This window comes from Oreochromis aureus, linkage group 9 (assembly GCF_013358895.1).
Source record: "Oreochromis aureus strain Israel breed Guangdong linkage group 9, ZZ_aureus, whole genome shotgun sequence".
Classification (NCBI taxonomy): domain Eukaryota; kingdom Metazoa; phylum Chordata; class Actinopteri; order Cichliformes; family Cichlidae; genus Oreochromis; species Oreochromis aureus.
In genome coordinates, this window is record NC_052950.1 from 33,084,160 (window position 1) to 33,105,211 (window position 21,052).

The window sequence follows — 21,052 nt, forward strand, 5'->3', positions numbered from 1 at the left end:
AAACCAGTTTTCAGCTAACGACTCTGCTTCAGTCTGGAAAACAGCAACTACAAGTTTAAAGACTCCATCAACAATTCACACCCAGCAACAGCCTGAACAGCTCCTCCTGTGGTTTCCACAAACAGGGACAGACCTGTTACTCCCCCACCCCACACTTTCCACACCTTCCACCCCCCAGTCCCACCACCTCCACCATTCCCTGAAGTTTGATTCTGTTCGTCTGGATGTAGCTTTTGCAGTAAGAGAAACGTTTCGTCACTCATCCAAGTGACGGCTCAAACCCTGTGTATTTACGTCCACTAACTCGAGCCTCTGCAAATAATGAGGCTTCTAGCTCACTGAATATGGCGCTTTTTAATGCTCGATCTCTCTCTAATAAATCATTCTTGTTGAATGATTTTATATTATCTAAAAAACTCGATTTTTTATTCCTGGCTGAGACCTGGCAGCGGGATGTAGACTACTCGTCACTTATTGAACTCTGCCTGGATGGCTATACTTTTATTACCCAGCCTCGTTTGTCTGGTCGGGGTGGCGGGCTTGCCGTGGCTTTCCAGGACCATTTCTCCTGCCGCTCCGTGAAAACTGGACTTTTTCGCTCGTTTGAGCTGCAGCTGCTTAAAACTGGTAACAAGGATCCTTTCTACTGTGCTGTGGTGTATCGTCCACCTGGATATAACAGGTTATTTTTATCGGAGCTCAGCGACTTCTTATCCGCTACTATGAAGCTGTCTAGGGTGCTTATAGTTGGGGACTTTAACATTCACGTTGATGATGACTCCGACCCATTCGCCAGAGACTTTATGAGCATTATGGATTCTTTTCATTTGACTCAGCATGTGTCCGGTCCTACACACAGGAAAGGCCACACACTGGACCTTGTTTTTTCTTTCGGTTTGAATATTGATTTTATTTGCTCTGAGGACATTTTTATTTCTGATCACTATGTTATTGTTTTTAACTTGTCTTTTAATGAGCCTTTGTCCCCTGTCAGATGGATGGTTAGCTCTCGCATCTTAAACTCCTCCACAGCAGAGAAATTTGTGGATGCTTTTAACTTAGAGCTATCTCCTCAAAATGGTGTTGATTTCTCAACCAGTCTTTTTAATAATTATTGCCGTTTTATTTTAGATGAAATCTGTCCGGTTAAGACGAGGAGTGTTTCTGCCTCTAAATCTCCTCCTTGGCTAAATGACAGTATTCGCTGTCTAAAACGTGATTGTCGTAAAGTGGAGCGCAGGTGGAGGAAAACTCATCTAAATGTTCACCACCTCTATCTTAAGGACCTTATAGCTTCTTTTAATAATGCGATCAGAGATGCGAGGGCTGCCCATTTCTCACACTTGGTTACAAAGAGCAGAGGCAATCCTGAGGTGCTATTCAACACCATTAGTGACATTGTTACTCCTGCTCTGCCTGCGGCCCCTATTTTTTCTAACGAGGACTGTGAAAATTTTCTCTCTTTTCTGCTTGCAAAAATTCATAACGTGAGAATGAGTTTTACATACTCAGCACCTGTTATCTCAATCTCTACCCCATCCCGGCCCATTGTCTTGGATACTTTCTCTCCTGTTTCACTACCTGAGCTAGTGAAATTAGTGAATTCTGTGAAAGCATCCTCCTGTTCACTTGACATTATACCTGCATCATTGTTCAAAAATGTCTTCCAGTCTATTGGCCCATATGTGCTCACTTTAATCAACTCTTCACTGGCATCTGGTATAGTTCCGGTTTATTTTAAAAACGCTGCTATTCTCCCACTTTAAAAAAAACCCTCAGCTAGACCCTCCTCTTTGGAGCAGCTACAGAACTATCTCTAAATTACCGTTAATTGCTAAGCTTTTAGAAAAGGTTGTGTAAATTCGATTCTTTTTACTGAATCGAGTTTGAATGAGTCACTCACCAAAGTGAATCGGGATTTTTGAGTCATTTGAGTCAGTTCCCCAGAGAGTGCAAAAAATGTACACTTTCACTCAACCTTAATTTGTCTCTCTTTTCATGTAAATCCTACTGCTAAGACGAGTGATTGAAAAAGAAAAACAACTATTTTTATAGAGCAAAAAAAAAATTTTCTAAAGGAAACATTCATTTTATTTATGGTTATTTTATTTTATTAGTATTTTCCTAAAATGTGTCAAATGTATATTTTCTCATCTAAATGTCCACTGAGCTGTGTGCCAGGGGGCGGTAATGCTCCTTAACAATGGTTCCCAACCAAGAAGAAGAAGCTGTGAGCCAGGAGGGAGGGGGTGAGTGAGTCCTGAGTGATTCGTTCATGCTACGATTCAGCACAGGAGGGAGGGGGTGAGTAACTCTGCTGTTAGCATGTTAGCAGAGCAATGCTACTGTGAACCGAGGAGCTATTTTCTTGATGTGAGCTTCTACTGATTCAATTAAAAGGAACAGATGTTGCAGTCCCTGATAATGCATTACTTTGGATGGAGAGACTCTTGAGGGATGGCTGTTATGAGAAAAGGCAGCCCAGAAACTACCAGCTGCACACGTCGTTGTGTGCCTCAACTTTCAGTCTTTTACCCAGGCTAATCTGCCATTTTTCCATCCTTGGTTAGGTTTAAGGATTAGAGATCGGTCTACATTAATATTTTAAATTGGCTTTTGTCTTCCATTTCAGAGCAGGATTGTTTGTTTTTTTTTAAAGAAACTTGCTGCTGTTTTTTTCCACACAATTTTAATTATAAGCTAGATATATTTCTACTAATGAAATTAGTTTGCTAACAGCAACAGGGATAAGTCAGTGAGTCAGTTGGGTTTGTGAATCATGATTCACAAGTCAGTAAAGTAGGGCTGCCACGATTAGTCGACTAGTCACGATTACATCGACTATTAAAATCGTCGACGACTAATTTAATAGTCGACGGGTCGTTTGAAGCTTTGTAAGATCCCAAAAGACGCAGGAATAAGTAGTAGGATTTAAGAGTGTAATAACGGACTGAAACAGAAGATGGCAGCACTGCATGTACAAGGATGCCAGCTGCCGTTAAACCTCGAAGAAGAAGCTGTGTCCCAGAATTCATAGCGCGGCCCTGCTCAGTTTGCAACAATTAGTTTAGTTTTAATATTACTCTTATTATTCTTTCTGGGTCACAAAATAAAAGTTTAACATATTTTCAGGTGAGAATGTAGCTGTGTAAACCTCAAATATCTGCTCAGTTTGTCAAGACACCACATATTTTCAAAAGCGCTCTGTTTTCGGAGACGTCTGTTACCCACCAGCTCGATAGCTAGCCGGGGGCAAGGCTCACTAGAGCCGGTGAGAACAGCGGACTCCCAGCAAATCGTTTTCAAACTCACCGCCGTCTTTCGCCACTCACGTTAAACATGATATATAAGTCACTTAGATAACTTAGAAATTTTATTGTTTGGCTATTTTTAGTATTTTATTTGTTCCTGAGTAAATCGGTTTGGCTGACATTAAAGTTATAGTTTTTACACAGATGAATAAACGTCAAGCAGACAACTGATTCTCAGAAGTGTGAGATGCTCGAGAATATACTCCAGTGTCCTGTTATATTTTAGATAAGGAGCAGACGGCTGAGTTTATTCAACTCCACCGAAACAATCTGAAAATTTAATTAAAATTTAATAAACTATCATCTTGTCTTTATTTTTAGTTAGCACATACCTTAAATAGGGCTGTTCGATATAACGATATATATCGGATGACGATATAAAAACGTCTATCGTTTCATTTTACGCTATCGTTTGTTTCGTGGTGTCGCAAAATAAACTGTTTACGGCAATATTTTTTCATCGTTTTGACGGTCACTGTAGTGGCTACATTAATTTCTTAAAGTTCTCTCTTTCGCTTACATTTTATATAACCACACTACGGCCGGACAAGCGCCTGTTTTTATGCGTTGTGGTTAGCAACAACGATGGTAACAGCATCGCGTGTCCGCTTGTTTATGTTCCACATAAGCCTTTCACAATAAAGCTCAAGATCCTGTTGAGACTTTTCAAAATAAACTGAATCACGTGAAAGAGCAGATTATTTACGGATGAGAAGTAAAAAAAGAGCCGTCAGGTGCTAAAAAATAAACCTTAGACTAAAACGTTAGAACAGGCTTTGCCCCGCAGCACGCCGTGTAATAAATACAAAGAAAACGGCAGCCGTTACAACTTATGTCTAAAAATGTATCGTTTCATGCATCTGTTAAAATACTGGACTCCAGCTACATGTCGCGCAGCTGGAAACACTTCCCGCAAGACGAGCTGCCCGAGATTCACAGAATTTACAGAAAATGTTACATTTTTGTGATTTATATCGTTATCGACGATAGAATTCTTATATCGGGATATGAGATTTTGGTCATATCGCACAGCCCTAACCTTAAATACTTAAAGCTATAAGCTAATTATAGTTATATAAGAGCAGATGCATGCTGGTGCAATAAGCTGTAGTTTTACGTCCAATGGATGCATGCTCTGATTAGTCGACTAATCCCAAAAATAATCGGTGACTAGTCGACTATCAAAATAATCGTTTGTGGCAGCCCTACAGTAAAGTGATTCTCGAGTATTGAACAATTAGATCATGATTCTCACATCACTACAACTGACTGCAGCTTTCTCCAAACTTATAAACAGTACATTTACATAATGACTGAAACGAGCACCACTGAAGGAACAATGGGCTGGGAGGTCAGTTATTGAGCATTAATATGCAAATTCTCATGAACAACCACTAATCAAAGCTTTGATCAAATGCTGTGATTGCAGCGACTCCCCAACTGTGAATGGTACTCATGGCCATTGATTACCGGTCTTTGATTAATGAGCTTTGATCAGTGCTTTCCTTCCTGCTTTGACTGCAGCTGTGTTTGACACAGGAAGACTTTATTACATTCTTCACGATTATACTTTATTCTTTTTGGGGGAAGAGCAGCTTTAACCCTTCACATGATTCAAGTCAACGCAACAAATCAATCTGAACGATCACAGGTGGGAAAAACTTCTGTAGATAAAATAAAACCCAACATTCAGTCCACAACATGATTAAAAAAAATTTCTACCAAATCACAAGAGCTGCACATTAACCACCACAATATATTTTTATTCTCTGTGCTTTCAAATATGAACACTGTTTACTTTCATCTCTGTTTCATTAGTTTTTGTTAACATCTTCCTGTGCATCACTTTACAGCAGCCAGACTCATTAAAATGAGACTTTGTAGGAGTTCACTTCCTCTCATCTCATCCACAGCAGTTGGACAATAAAGTTTATTGTGACCCTGATACTGCAGCAGATCGCTCTCATCCATTTCCTGTTATCACTTCAAATAGATATGAGGCTGTAGAGGTTTGGTGCAGGCAGAAAAACAGCTGCAGGGACAATGAAAAGACTTTTCTGCTCCAACTTCCTGCCAGCAAACGCTCAACTTCTCCCAGCATGCTGAGCTAATGATTAGTTGGTGTTTTTCTCCAAACACTCTCTCACTCTTCTCTCAACGTGTTGACAATAAACTGTGAACAGACACCGAGGAGAGCAGCAGAAGACCTCATTCAGGAGCTAAACTCAACATGAACTGAACTCACAGTAAAGTTAGCTCGGTGCTTACCTTTAGATGAGCCCACAAACCGAGAGAAACTCCGTGATGAAGCTGGAACTCTTTCCAAACACAGGAAACAGATCAGGGAGCAGAGACCCACGTGGTTCACGCTGATCTCAGCTACGATCCAGGAGACAAGGGTGGGCAGATCGATGCAGATATCGATCCAAACGTTGGTACTACTGTAGTCTCTTTGAATGAAAAAGCAGCTTGTACAAATCAGGTCTACCCGATCCCTACCGCGCATGTGCGGGGGTTTTCTTCTTCTTTTGTTCGTTTAATGGCACTTTATTCCCCAGTGTAAGAGGATACTGCCACCTGCTGACCGAGCAAATGAACCCTATTGTAAAATGAATTAGCGTCATTACAAACATGTGTTAAATTTGATTTAGTGATAGTCGAGTGTTTATGCTTGTCTGTGTCGAGAGGATTGTTGGAATAGTGACGATGATGTCCACTATCACTGTCAGTTGTCAGTACACACTTCTTCTGGCTGATGAATCTTCACGTGACATATTACAAAGTCTGTATTATTAACTCTATAATTCGGCGCCATTCTTCTTATTTTACGGTGGTGTTGTTCAATAGGGATTGAAAATGTGACGTCATTCAGGGGTAAAACCGCAAAGGATTCTGGGAACGATTAGATAAAATAAGATATGTAAATATATTTTTCAAGGGTTAAATAAATGCAACATTAAATTAACAATTGTCTCTCTGTCTTTTCCCGCCCAGTGTGGTGCATTGCTGTCCTCCTGCCCTTGCTGGCCGCGCTGACAGTGTGATGTAGCCTCAGTTCTTTGAGAGACAAGACAAAACAGCAGGTAAAAAGACATATTTAGTGAGAATAAAGGTAGACAACATTTTTTGGGGAAATTTAAAGACTGCTAAAACAATCTAACCCAGTTTTGAAGTTTCTCATGCAGGTTAGCCTGCTCTAATCTCAACTGTGGTTTATTGTTTCATAGGTTCCATTTAAAAAGCAAGACAGTGTAGTGGTCTGTAAATTAGTCGCAGTTAGTTGCAGTGCCGGGCAGCACGATGGCACGGTGGTTAGCACTGTTGCCGCACAGCAAGAAGGTCCTGAGTTCAATTCCACCATCAGGCCGGGGTCTTTCTGTGTGGAGTTTGCATGTTCTCCCCGTGTTTGCGTGGGTTCTCTCCGGGTACTCCGGCTTCCTCCCACCGTCCAAAGACATGCAGTTTGAGGGGATAGGTTAATTGGATAATCCAAATTGTCACTAGGTGTGAGTGTGAATGGTTGTCTGTCCCTGTGTGTTGGCCCTGCGACAGACTGGCGACCTGTCCAGGGTGTACCCTGCCTTTTGCCCTATGACAGCTGGGATAGGCTCCAGCGCCCCCTGCGACCCTGGAAAGGATAAGTGGAAGCGAATGGATGGATGGATGGATAGTTGCAGTGCCATTGTTAAGGGGTTTAACGTCAGCTTGACAGACCCTCCAAAATTTTTCCTCCAGTGTTTAGGAGAATTTTGAAGTTCTTTCAAAGCCGGAGACTTCAGTGGAACAAGGAGATTGAACATCTGCTACGTGAGTGCGACAGTGCAAAGCTGAACCACAACCAGATCGCCACAGCAGCCATCCTTCTTCTGATGAAGTACTTCCAAGAAAAAGAGGACTCAATCTTCATCTTGGCTGACGTAATTATATTTAAAATTTTACACATGCACTCTCAATACTGTCAACATAAACAAAGGAAAAATATTTCAATGATTTGGGGTATCATCATTCAAATCAGTTCCTTTTGTGTTTTAAAGGCTTTTTCCACCAAGATGTCTGTTGAGAGAGAGATGACCTTACCCATCACACCAAGGGTAATAGCGCTTGGTAAGTAAATAGTTTCAATCCTCTTGTAATATTTTTGTAAAAAATCTATGTAATTATTGTGGTATTTGTACCCACAACAACTTACTTAACAGGGGTTTGTCTGTTTTATATTGTATAAAAATAGAATACACACAGTTTGCTGCTGTTTCTCTTATTATTTATTATACACAATGACCAACAGGAAAAAACAGCCTAACATTACAGCACAGGCCAAAATGCCAAAACACTAGACAGTTTTTTCCTGTAATTGATCATAATTTTCATTACATAATAAATAATAAGAGAAATAGCAGCAAACCGTGTGGATTTTATTTTTGTACAGTGTGAGGCCTGCTATCCAGCATTCTTGTGGAAACCTTATTTGTAAGGGTGAGCACATTGTCTTATTGGACTCTTGTCTGTTTTTAGGGAATAATTTCATGTCTGCAAGCCACTGGATGATCAGTTTGGAGGGCAAGGTATTTTATGAGCCTGAGCAGATGCATGACTTTGCCAGCACCCTTGCTGTCTTCTTTGCGTCATACTACGTTTTCAACCTTGAGTATCAGGAGTCAGCGTCCATCACACTGGAGATGATACAGAGGTAAATACTTTACACCATTAAAGCTTACACCATTTAAGAATGAAATATATGTGATAGCTTGACTACAGTTGCAGAATTATACTGTACACAATTACAGTGTTATACCATAAACCACATTTGCAGTACAATATTTGCAGTACTGTAATATATGTTTACAGTAAAGTGGTTGAACTGTAAAACATCACAACAGTAAAGATACTGTAGATCAGTAATTACAGTAACTTACTGGCAATAGTGTTGCCAGTAAGTTACTGTAAAAATACAATAAAATGTCTAACAGTGTACCTTTATTAGTCCCACAGGTGGGAAATTTGTTTCGTTACAGCAAAAGTGCAAAGTTATGTAGCAGAAATTAGAAAACACTGGAATGCAATAAAATAAAATAAAATAGACAATAGAATAAAATAGAATACAAATGCTAGTGGCAAGCGGTACTAGCGCACACAGGCTTGCACATGAAAACAGTCACACAGCGATAAAAAGAAACACAAAAAATGGCAAGAAGCTGTTGTATTATTAACTGCAATAGCCAGTCGCATGACAGCCACGGGAAGCCGACGGGTGAAGTGATCGTTTTTTATCGGATTACGTCGTGGAAAAGAAACTGTTTAAGCCATGTTTCGGAAGTAACAAAGAGCTGTCGGATGGTCTATGGCGTTATTTTTGTGCCACTATTCTGAGCGCACGTAAAAAAAAAATTGAGCGCACCTAAAAAACGTTTGCAGGTGCAGGTGTTGTATTTTGAGGAGAAATTTATTTTGAGCGAAGAAAAGCTGAATTTGAGTGAACAAAATTCATTGCTGCGTACAAAAAATGTATTTCCGTGTTTGCTATTATACACACACACACACACACACACACACACACACACACACACACACACACACACACACACACACACACACACAATAACAGCCCCTCTCGCTCAGTTTTTGCATTTGCACTTGCTCGCAATGTGTTGCTTGCGCTCTCAACATTTCTGCCTGTGCGCGCTCAACTCTTTCTGTACACCGTTATATTTGTGCCACAAAACCAGCCAATCACAGACTTGGATGCAAAAAAATCTGATTGGCTGTTCTCCTCTCCAATCAGCTCGAAATGAAGAAATGCAATATCCCAGAATCCATTTCGTCCAAAACTCAAACGAGGCAGTGGCGGAGGAACACGGAGTAGCGGAGTTTGAAATATTACTCTTTCTGGGTCACAAAATAAACTTTTAAGATATTTTCATGCGAGAATGGTGCTGTGTAAACTTCAAATATCTGCTCGATTTATCAAGACATCACATATTTGCATAACTGCTCCAACGTTTTCGGAGATGCCAATAAACTTCATTTCACTTCTCAAATATCACTGTGTGTGTCTCCTATATGATATATTAAACTAACATTTTTTTATTGTAACAACCAACGATTTATACAGGAAAATAATGACTATTAACAAGGTTGACCAAACTTTTGCATCCCACTGTAATGGTAGTAGATCCAAGGAGCTGTCTGTATTCAAATGAGTGGAAGGGTGTTGCAGAGACAGGGAGAACAATTCTAGTGCTGGAAAGCACAGACTACTAATATACACTTTAGGACTAGGGGTAAAGGGATCAATAACAATTTAAAATTTATCATTTACAGTTTTATGATTTAAAATCTCACACACAACCTGTCAAAAGGGGAGGGGGCGGGGGGGGGGGGGGGGGTGCTTCCAAATAGTGCACATTTCATTCCTAATGTTGTCAATCCAAGCCCATTATGTATTCATGATTTGAATCCTAGGTTGTACAAAATCCCAGAAAAAAAACTATGAACTGAGGTGTAGGTTATGTTGTGGTGATTCTCGGGTTGGGGGATGGGTCTTCATACTGGAGTGCAAAATTAAAACCAATGGAAGATGGACAAGAAAAGTTCAAAGCCATCAGGTGCTCAGTTTAGAAAAAAGAGAAAAGAAGAGGAGGAGAAACAAGCAAAAGATACAGGTAAGCAGATGTGTCATTGGATAATGGCAGGTCATCCTGAAATAATCAGAATACTTTATTAATCCCTAAGGAAATTATGTGGGTTACAGTTGCTCCAAGAAGAAATTTAAAAAAATAGTAACAGTAACAGACTAAACTCCAAACAATACATTGTGTTACAGATTTGACAAATTTAAGAAATAGCACTAATATACTCGCCCAGGGCAACAAACAGGCTAGGACCGCCCCTGCATATTAGTATATTCCGAAGTAATTTGTATCCCCAAATACCTCAGGCTATTCACGGACCATCGAAATTGTTTAAATATACTATGAGGGCAGTGTCCTGATATAGGCATTGCCTCCGATATATCCCAATTAACACGATACCCTGAAAGCGATGTAAAACTTTCTATACATTGTAATAGGGCTGGAATACACTTCCCAGGCTGCGTCATAAGTAACAACATATCATCTGCATTTTGTAGATGTTTATGCTGATTTTACCCATCGAAATCCCAAATATGTTTACGTTATTTCTTAGTTTTTGTGCGAAAGGCTCTATAGCAACAAACAGCCTGGGGCAAAGGGGACAGCCCTGTCTTGTGGATCTCTGTAAATAGAAGAGATGAGATATAAATCCGTTTGTCAATACGCGTGCTGAAGGCGAATCATATAATGTTTTTATCCACCTAATAAAATTGTCACTAAAACCAAATTTTTCTAATGTCTTAAACAGATCTTCCCACTCAACACAATCAAAGGCTTTAGAAGCGTCCATCGATAAGGCAACTGTAGGATACGTAATTTTGTAAATTGACCAGCCGCCTAATATTATCTGAACCATACCGGTTCAGAACAAAACCAGATTGCTCTAAGATATGGGATGGCAGCCGCTTGGGTCTAGAGGATCTTTCCCAGTTTTAGGGATAAAGCTTATAAGTCCAGAGTGCATTAACTGAGGTAATGAACCCACTTTAAACGCCTCATTATAAACATCGAACAGCAGGGGACTCAACATATCCTCCAATGCTCTATAGAAATCCAACGGTAACCTGTCTAATCCTGGAGCCTTATTAAGTCACATACTGTTAATTGCACAGGTAATCTCCTCTACTGTAATTGGAGCCTCTGTAATCTGCTGGTCAGTAAGAGAAAGCAGTGGCAGATTTAAATCAGTAAAGACTGCTTCAAGTTCCTGTTCATCTAAACTACCTTGTGTAGAGTAAAGATTGTTGTAAAAGGTCCTGAATCCATCATTTATCTGTCTGGTAGAAGTTGAAATAACCCCTTTCGATTGTCGTATGCCTGGGATGTGGTTCATACTGTCTTTTTAAGACCATATGCTAATAAATGGCTCGGCTTTTCTCCCATTTCCCAATATGCTTGATTTATATGAAATAAATGGTAAATGGCCTGTATTTGTATAGCGCTTTACTAGTCCCTAAGGACCCCAAAGCGCTTTACACAACCTGTCATCCACCCATTCACACACACATTCACACACTGGTGATGGCAAGCTACATTGTAGCCACAGCCACCCTGGGGCGCACTGACAGAGGCGAGGCTGCCGGACACTGGCGCCACCGGGCCCTCTGACCACCACCAGTAGGCAACGGGTGAAGTGTCTTGCCCAAGGACACAACGAATAAAGAATATTTTGTCTTTTTGTTATACAAGCCATTCAACTTATATTTAACATTATCAATTTTATTCAATATAACTCCGTCTTTTGTATGAGAATGTACTGCCTCAAGAGCCGTTAACTCTGCCTCCGGGTCTTTAATTAAGGAGACATTTAAATGCCACCTGCAGCTTCGAGGTGTCTGCAAAATATTTCAAAGAAATAGGAAAAATTGGCACATGGTCTGAGATTACTATATTACCAATACTTGAATTTACAGAATTATTCACTAAGGCTTCCGATATAAGAAAGTAGTCAATTCCAGTATAGACATTATGAGCAGGAGAGTAGAAAGAATACTCAAATTTCCTCCATTTCTTTCTCTTTTTTTTGCCCCGTCTCTGTCCTGCCAGGCCCTCACTGGCCTTTCACGGCCAAAAAGGGAGCCCTGATTAATTGCAGTACCCTGTGATCTGTCAGGGCATGTGTCCAATTAGGGATGATGAGGAGGTGAGGAGTCTCTCTGGGACAAGTCAACATAAAGTACAGTAAAAGCATGCAATAAAACCATAAGAACAAAACACTGTACATTATTAAAAGATGAAAAATGATAAAACACAGCAACCCGTGCAAGAATGATTAAAAACATAAAGTTACACCCATCTATTCCATCCTGTGACCTGAGGCTACTTCATGAAAGAAAAGATATAAAGTAAAGATAAAACACTTGCAGTATTAAATACAAAAACAACTATTGTTCCTTTATTCACACACTTGATTCAGAATTATTTTTACACTACATATCTTTCCTGACTGAACCTAAAAGCAGGATTAAAAAGAAAACTGCATCATAGATGATTTAGAGAGACTGCTTTAGAGGTTAGTCACAGCTGAAGCTTCCTGCTATCAAATGGCTGCTGGCAAAGATGCATGCTGTGCTGTGGTTCGTGTTTCTGTGGAGCTGAAATGTATCAAGTGCCGTAGAAGCACAGAGATACTTGTTTAAATGTGTAATGCAAGTAAACCCACAACGTCTTATAATAGCACTGACATGACAGGATACTGTGTCTATCCTTTCTACTTCAACATTTAGTAACTAAAACTATTTTGTAATTTAAACCTTACCCACCAGGGGGCAGCGTTGTACCTTAAAGTTTTACTTTACTTTGTTACCCTGTGGCAAAATGCATTTAAGCACAAACAGCAGAGACCCACAACATGACAGACACAAAAAATAGCAACCCGGGGCATATCAACCTCATCCTGCCGTTGGGTACCCTTTCATCCTTTGTTCTCTCATGGTCCATATGAAGTTTTTACCTCATAAGTAAAATTTCAAATTCAAAAATGGCCTAAAAACCCAATTATCATTGTGATATGCTCATCAATATTTTCCATCAGTTGTTAATCATACTTGTACTTTGCTTCTTTTAATCTTTTTTTTTTTTTAACTTTATTTTTATTTATTGTTAGGAACAGGAACATTAACATTTACAAAACACGGCAAGGGAAAAAGCTTAACAAAATAAGTAGAGGTAAAAATAATAACAACAACAACAATAATAATAATATAAATAAGTAAGATTAAAAAAAAATGGAAGGGAGGGGTTCACCCAGGGCTATGGGAAGTTACTAAAAAGTAGTTTTTCCATTTGGAGACACACCGTGCATCTTGCTTGTTTGTATACACCCTCATACCTACGTCTATGTCCATACTCACACACACCTTCAAGTGTCTACATACACATCTACATATACATACATAATACATATCTACATGTGCACGCACGCAGACTCACACACGTATACCCTTTGACATATTTTTGTGCATGTCTATACAAGTGTCCATTCAGCATCTTAAGGTATCAAGACCAGTCAAGCACCGGAAAATCAGGTTAAATGAAAACAGAACGGGAAGGGAATGAATAAGATCATTTCCCTACATTATTCACAACCCTTTTGCATACTCAAAAACCATTTTGACCAATATCTTTGAAATTTGTCTTTAGAGTCTTAGAGAAAAGGTCATCTTTTCCATTTCACAAATGTCCTTTACTATGGCTGACCACTCTCCAACCGTTGGTGGGTCCTTGTCCAGCCATCTTCTAGTTATTGCTTTTTTACTTGCTGCCAGGAGTATTTTAAAAAGGTATTTGTCTTTCGTATTCATCTCAACTGGTACATTTCCCAAATATATTGTAGTAAAGCAAAACTCAATCTCAAAACCCATTACTTTTTTAATCCTCATTAGTATTTCGGCCCAATAAGAATTAATAGCTGGGCAATCCCAGAATATATGGTAGTGGTCAGCCATAGTCTTGCCACATTGCCTCCAGCAGTTACCGGATCCAGGTTTGCCATTCTGAAGTGATTTATACTTAGGTGTAATGAAAAATCTCATACTGTTCTTCCAGGAAAATCCCCTCCAAAGAGGGGAGCTAGAGGTAGTTATGTTTATTTTACAAATATTCAACCAATCTTCATACGTAAGTGTAATATCTGCTTCTTTCTCCCATCTGTTCTTAACATACTTGGTGGAGTGGGTCCTGTATGATTGTAAACATGAGTACAGTTTCGAGATCAGCTTTTTATGTACTTTACCTTTATATGTGTCGACAAACATATCAATGAGCCCTCCCTCCTCACAATCCTCCCTTGCAACTTTAATATTTTTATTAAAATGGTGTCTCAATTGTAAGTATCTGTAAAAGTCTGTTTTATTTAACCCGTAAGTTTCACTGAGTTGTAGGAAGCTGTCCATGTCCGTTTTGGTTGAGATTTTACAGTATGCTGTAATACCCTTCCAAGTCCATTGTCTAAACACCCCATCCAAATGTGCTGGTGTGAAATCTGTATCATATGTGTAAGATTCTTTTAATCTTACACTCATGTTACATAACTGTCTTTTTTCCCGCTAACTTTATGGCACTATTTCATAACGTTGAGTGCCAATCCGAGAATCCATTATTTTTAATTCTGTCCCATTGTCAGTTTTATGGCCAAAGTGAGTCTGCAAAACGACATTTAACAGTTAATCATTTTGACCATTTTTTAAGTGTGTGTGCCACTTTCCATCTATGATAAGAAAGTGGTTTTCTCGCTTTCTGGCAGCTGAGGCGAGAAAAACAATCCCAGATGCATCCCCCGCAGGCCAGGTTTGTTTACCAAATAGGCTTTGGAAACACTGGACACAACATGAGGCAATAAAGATGAACAGAGAGAAAGTTGAATTAGCTCCATGTTTGCACTTATCATCGTTGGCCATAGCACAATCAAAGGTTACTCATTGATCCCAATTATCTCATGTTATTGATCAACATGTGTTCATACAACAAGTTGTACAAATACCATTAATATAATTGTAGATAATATTTGACCTAAATATGTTGTTCTTGTGGTTTTAAACATGTAAGTTGGAATCACTGTGAAAAGCATCTATTATATAAACACTCCAGTGTGTGTGTGTTATATACGAGTATATATGATTACATAGTATATCTGTGAGTATGTCCAGTCCAGTATACATGTTTTTCTTTTATAACATAACTACTGGAACATTTTCATCCACAGCTGCCTCAGATCTTTACAGGAGGTTCCCTTAAACTCTGTGGAGCCTGATCTCAAGAGTTTAAAGTCTGACACAGAAACCAGAAGAGGATTTTTCTGTCTCTTCAGATTCACTGTGATGGGAGTGATTTCAGCCCTGAGTGATCACACTGATGTTTGCACAGAGCAGACAATGAAGTGAATGTTTGGGCACATTGGTAACAGTGAAACAGTTTATTAGTAACGTGGGATCGTTTGTGTTCGGAGTATGAACTGAGATTCCTGAAGCTCTTGTCACACTGGTCACAGCTGTAGTTTCCTTCCATGTGTGTAAGTTCATGAAGTTTAAGATGACCTGATCGTGAGAAGCTTTTGTCACAGTGTCTGCACTTGTATGGTTTCTCTCCTGTGTGGACTCGTTTGTGTGTTTTAAGGTGACTTGAAGTAGTGAAAGATGACCCACACTGATCACAGAGGTGCTTTTTAACCCCACTGTGAATCAGTTCATGGTTTTTTAAGTCACGTGATGTGGTGAAGCTTCTCCCACATTCTTTGCAGTATTTCAGTTTGTCTCCAGTGTGGTTACGTTGATGTTTTTTTAGGGAGACTTGCCAATTGAAAGTTTTTCCACAAAGGTCACAACGAAACTCTTTCCCACCTCCACAGCGATGACAGGGTTGAGAACTGGATCCATCTGTGTCGCTCTGCTTCTAAACAAAGACACAAACACAGTGTAAGTCAGTCCTTCAACATTTTTATCCTGAACGTCGCCTGAAATAAAGAGCATCTCTGCAGACGTCCAATTACATTTGACTGTTTCAGTTAACACACTCAACTGAGTATTGTAGTTTTTGCAGCCCAGTAAGTTTACTGGGCTGCAAAAACTACAATACTACCACCATAATACTACAGTAATACTTATTTCATGTTACAATAACATCTGACTTACCACCATGCGAATATTTGCAGGGTACCAACACAGTACTAAATTACTAATGTAACACTCCAATAATACTAATTTAAAACTGCATTAATAACACTAACTGTGCAGTTAAAACACTCAGCTGACCAAGACACAAGAGAAACACTACTACCCCCATGACACTGCAATTATATTACTAAATGAGTATTTTAACACTGTCTGAATGTACTAAAGTTATAAGGAAGCAATGATACTAATGCTAAAATACTACAATACCATTACGTAATAATACAACTTTGTAAAGCATTTATGCAGAAATAATATCACTGCCTGAACATTAAATAACAGAATCATATCAGTGTTCAGGCACATTTATTTTTTCATGATTGTGTAAACAAAAATCATAACTGACATGAAAATCTGAATAATCACTCAGAGCTGCTTTTCCATGCAGTAGAATTGCTAACATGCTAACACAGTTTAATGAGCAGAGTTGTTCCAAACAGTCAGGCTAAAATGACAAGATACAAATATAAATACATACCTCACAGTAACTGCACTTGTAGAGTCTCTTTCTGGTGTGGATCCTTTGGTGTAGTTTCAGGTAATATGGAGTTTTAAAAGTCTTCTCACACAGGTCACATTTATAAGGTCTCTCCTCAGTGTGGGTAAACATGTGGCGTTGTAAGTGTGCGTCTGCAGCAAAGTGTTTGCCACACTGTTCACAGCAGTACACATCTTCTCTTGTGTGAATGCGTAGATGTGCATTTCGGCTTCCACTCTGGCTGAAATTCTTTCCACAGATGTCACAGCTGTATGCCTTAATTCCAGAGTGGGTAACTAGATGCCTCTGTAAGCCGTTACTGCGATTAAAAGCTCTGCCACACTGATCACAGCTGTATGCTTTAACTCCACTGTGGATGAGTTGGTGTGTTTTTAGGGAACCCATGGAGGAAAAAGACTTTCCACACAAGTCACAGCTGAATGGTCTCTCTCCAGTGTGGATGACCTGATGCCGTTTTAGGAATGCCTTAAAAGTAAAACCCATCCCACACTCGTCACAGGTGTGCTTTTTCTCTCTCTTTCTTCTGTGAGGTTTGTCGGCCTCCTGAGAGCGCTGACTTCTCTCTCCATGTTGGTCCTGCAGTGACAGAGATACAAACAGAGGCAGTGAGTGAAATGCAGTCGCGGAACAAACTCAACCTTCAAACTCCCTCCATTAACACTAGTTTTAAACCTGAAGGTGGAGTATGGCACCAAACACCTTAAAGGTCTCTTATCCCCACCTGCTGGTAGTAGAAACACATTACATCCAACCTGGTGTTAAAAATAATTCATGACTGTTTAAACACTAAGGCTACGTTCACACTGCAGGTCTTAATGCTCAACTCCGATGTTTTGATCAAATCCCAATTTTTTGTCTGCTTGTTCACACTACAAATAAAATGTGACAGCAAACGTGCTCTAGTATGAATGGTACACGGCCCTCAAACGGGCCGACATGCGCAAAAGAAGACGTCACACACAACACGCTCTGTTTAGACCCAGACCAGTATTGTTTGACTGATGGCCCTTAATGTAAAGACTTGTTTTAGAGTTTACGTTTCCCAATTTTGGTTTAAGTCATAAAGTTATTTTGTTATTTACATATGGCCTATTAATTATCCTTATTGAAGCCCCTCTCTAAAACAGCAAAGGATAGTTGCAGTTTTCTGTCAGAATCTGCAGATTACACAGTACAAATAAAATGTTCACGTTCTCTTCCCAACAGTTTCACTAACATCTACACTGGATGGCCAGGAAGCGTTCGCGATGTCTTCTCGGGCGCTTCTCTGGCGTTGAGAATCGGCGCCTGTCTTGTGTCAGGGATGTAAACGACAGATTTAATGCGACATGACCCTTCAAACAGCAGTCGCCTTCTAAAACATCAGATATGTATCGATTCAGTACCACATATGAAAGTGACCCAGATTGGACTTAAAAATATTGGATTTGTGCCGTTCACACTGTCATACAATGATCGGATATGGGTCACATAGGGTCAAAAAAGTCAGATTTGATGCGCTTTCGCCTGCAGTGTGAACGTAGCCTAAAATCATGTCCATCTCTCCTGCTTGTACACAAATATTAATGCCAGCATACTAACACACTCAGAATAGTAATAAATGTTTACCAGCTCTATACTTTTTTATATTTCCTCTTTCCAATAATAAATATGTATAATTTTCTAATTTATTCCATTATAATAGAGAGTTTGCAGCTGTGAGATTCCGACTGTGCTTCCCTTGCAAAAGTTAAAACCGATCGATCTCCATTTGTCTCCCTTTGTTCATGGGAATAAGTCTCTGAGTCAGCAAGGGCTGCTAGCGCAGACCTAACAATTGTGAGCTGTGATTCTTTTCCCCACGCTGAGCCACTACAGCTGATTTTAGGGTTCCCACCTGCTCAATCCCACTTTAACCTCTTCCCTGCTCATGTTCCTGTTTAGAGGCAAAGTCACCCTCTACAATGTAGGCAACAGACAATACACGTTTTATTTTCCTTCATTTTCTCTGCTCATGTTCTGCTCATGTCCAAACAGAGTACCTTTATTAGAAATAAATAGTTTGTATTTAATCAACTAATCTTATTTTATTATAACATTAATATAGCACAAGGTTCAACTCAAAATTATGCAAAACTGCAACACTTGGCTGTGTCTCTAATAAAACCTCTGTAACTTTGCTCAGCTTCACTTCAGCAGCATCAGGTAATGTTCATAAGGTTTTCTTTCATTTTGCTCTACTGCAGAATATTTTTATAAAATCCCAGGCCAGGAAAATCGCCTTCATGTTTTTCCTGTGTTTTATCGTCAGTTACTTTGACACAAAGGCATCTGTTGTGATACTTACACCTTTGATAAAGTCTCACAAGTGTCAGCTTTGTTTTTATAGATATAAAAAAAATGGAAATGTACTGATGCATGATCTGAATTATAATATTTCCGACTGTCTGAGGCAAAATTTTCCAAATACGAATTGAATCAAATCTAGAAATCAGTGACAATACTCAGTCCTATTCATTACTCAGTGTTGGGCAAGTTACTTTGAAAAAGTAATTCAATTATAGTTACTACTTCAAAAAAGTAACTGACTTACAATATTCTAAAAGTAATTAATTACTTGAACAGTAACTATTGCGTTACTTTAAAAAAAAAAAAAAAATGTTTAACCCTCTGGGGTCCAGGGTATAATTGGCCATTTTTAACTACTTTTGATTTTCCCTCCACATTTCACCTTTAAAAACTATTTACTTTGCCTTGTTTGGTATCATTCTTTTCAGCACAACCTCACGTGTCTGAATTTATAGTTATATTTTCATTTTGGACATATATTAACACAATTGATCTAAAATCAAACAAAAACCATAAAAATCAGAGAAGAAAACGTTATATTTTTTACTGTAACAACCACAAACATGTTTAATGAATCATATTTCATAACTTCAAATGCAAATATTAATTGTCAATTTTAAAATCCTTATTTGCATCCATTTACTTTTTACCCTTTTTTAAATAATCATTTCAAATTATTTACAGAACAATCAGCTGTTCTGCATTCAATAAGATGCCACACAAATTATTTGTGCCTCTCCAAATATTTCTGGAGAACATCACAGTCTGATACCTGCAGGTCTGACAGCAGCAGGTGTATCACTCCTGTTTCTACCTGGAGACAGCAGTCGCCTCATTGTTCTGACACACAACACAAAACTATCCACAACACTACACACTAACTACACAAGACAACACATTAACTACACACTCCAAACACGTTAAACATCACAAATCTCTCACATCTCAAAACTCACTCTCTCTCCGTCACTCTTAAAGCTTCCTGTTTTTGTTTTTTTTCCTCTCATAAGCAGAGAGGTCTCGCTGCGCTGTCCTTAGACAGTAAACGTGATGAAACTATTGAGGAAAAAAACGCCACGTATATATTGTTTATCATGACTGGTTTTCCGTGGCCTATCAACACAATTTATAAACTGGTATATATCACCTTGTTGCTTTGTCTTTAAGTGGTCATGTGATTGGCTTACCACGACTACTTTATTCTTCCTCAGTCAAACACTCAGCACTCATGCGATTGTTACTTGTAACGCCGTTATTCCCATCACTGTTACTCAAAGCATTTCAACAGTCCTCTTTGGTGACATCTGCTGGCCAAAAATATGAAGAACAGCTTGAATCTACAAATTATAATGAAGAGCTCCATTATAATTGCCCACTCTACAGAGCTCAACTAATAATAACAATGATGATCATAATAATAATAATAATAATAATAACAATAATAATAATGTACTTCCACAGCATGTCTTTAATCCTGTCTTCCCTGTTTCACCCCAACTGGTCAGAGCAGATGAAACTGTGATATTTTCCTCACCTTCTGTGTTGAGCTCATTGTTTCCTCTGTAGTGACTCAGCTGAGTCCAGATGGCTGAAAATGTTCCTCTGCTGCTCCGTCAGACTCTTCTCCTCCTGCTGATCAGCTGGGACACAAAACAGATCTTTGTTAGGCTCCACACTGCACTGAAGAGTCAAAGTGTCTCATATGTTCATCTGACAACACAAAGTACAAATTTCATTCTGATTGCTTGTAGAAATCTTGTGAGACGTGTTGTGCTGCAAAGTGAGGGAACTCTCTCACTCACTTATACTTCAGGAGGAACTTTGTGACGTTGGCTCTAATATTCTAAGCAGCCCTTTACTATGACAGGGCCAGAAAGTCCTGTTTGAAGGTTTGGGAGAAGGACCATGTTAAAGGTGGATTGGGGTTTATACACTTTGTTATGATACAGGTAAGGCTGTAAGAGCCTGAGAAGGTGTCCTGAATGAAGCTCTAAAACCAGTTTTCAGCTAACGACTCTGCTTCAGTCTGGAAAACAGCAACTACAAGTTTAAAGACTCCATCAACAATTCACACCCAGCCAACAGCCTGAACAGCTCCTCCTGTGGTTTCCACAAACA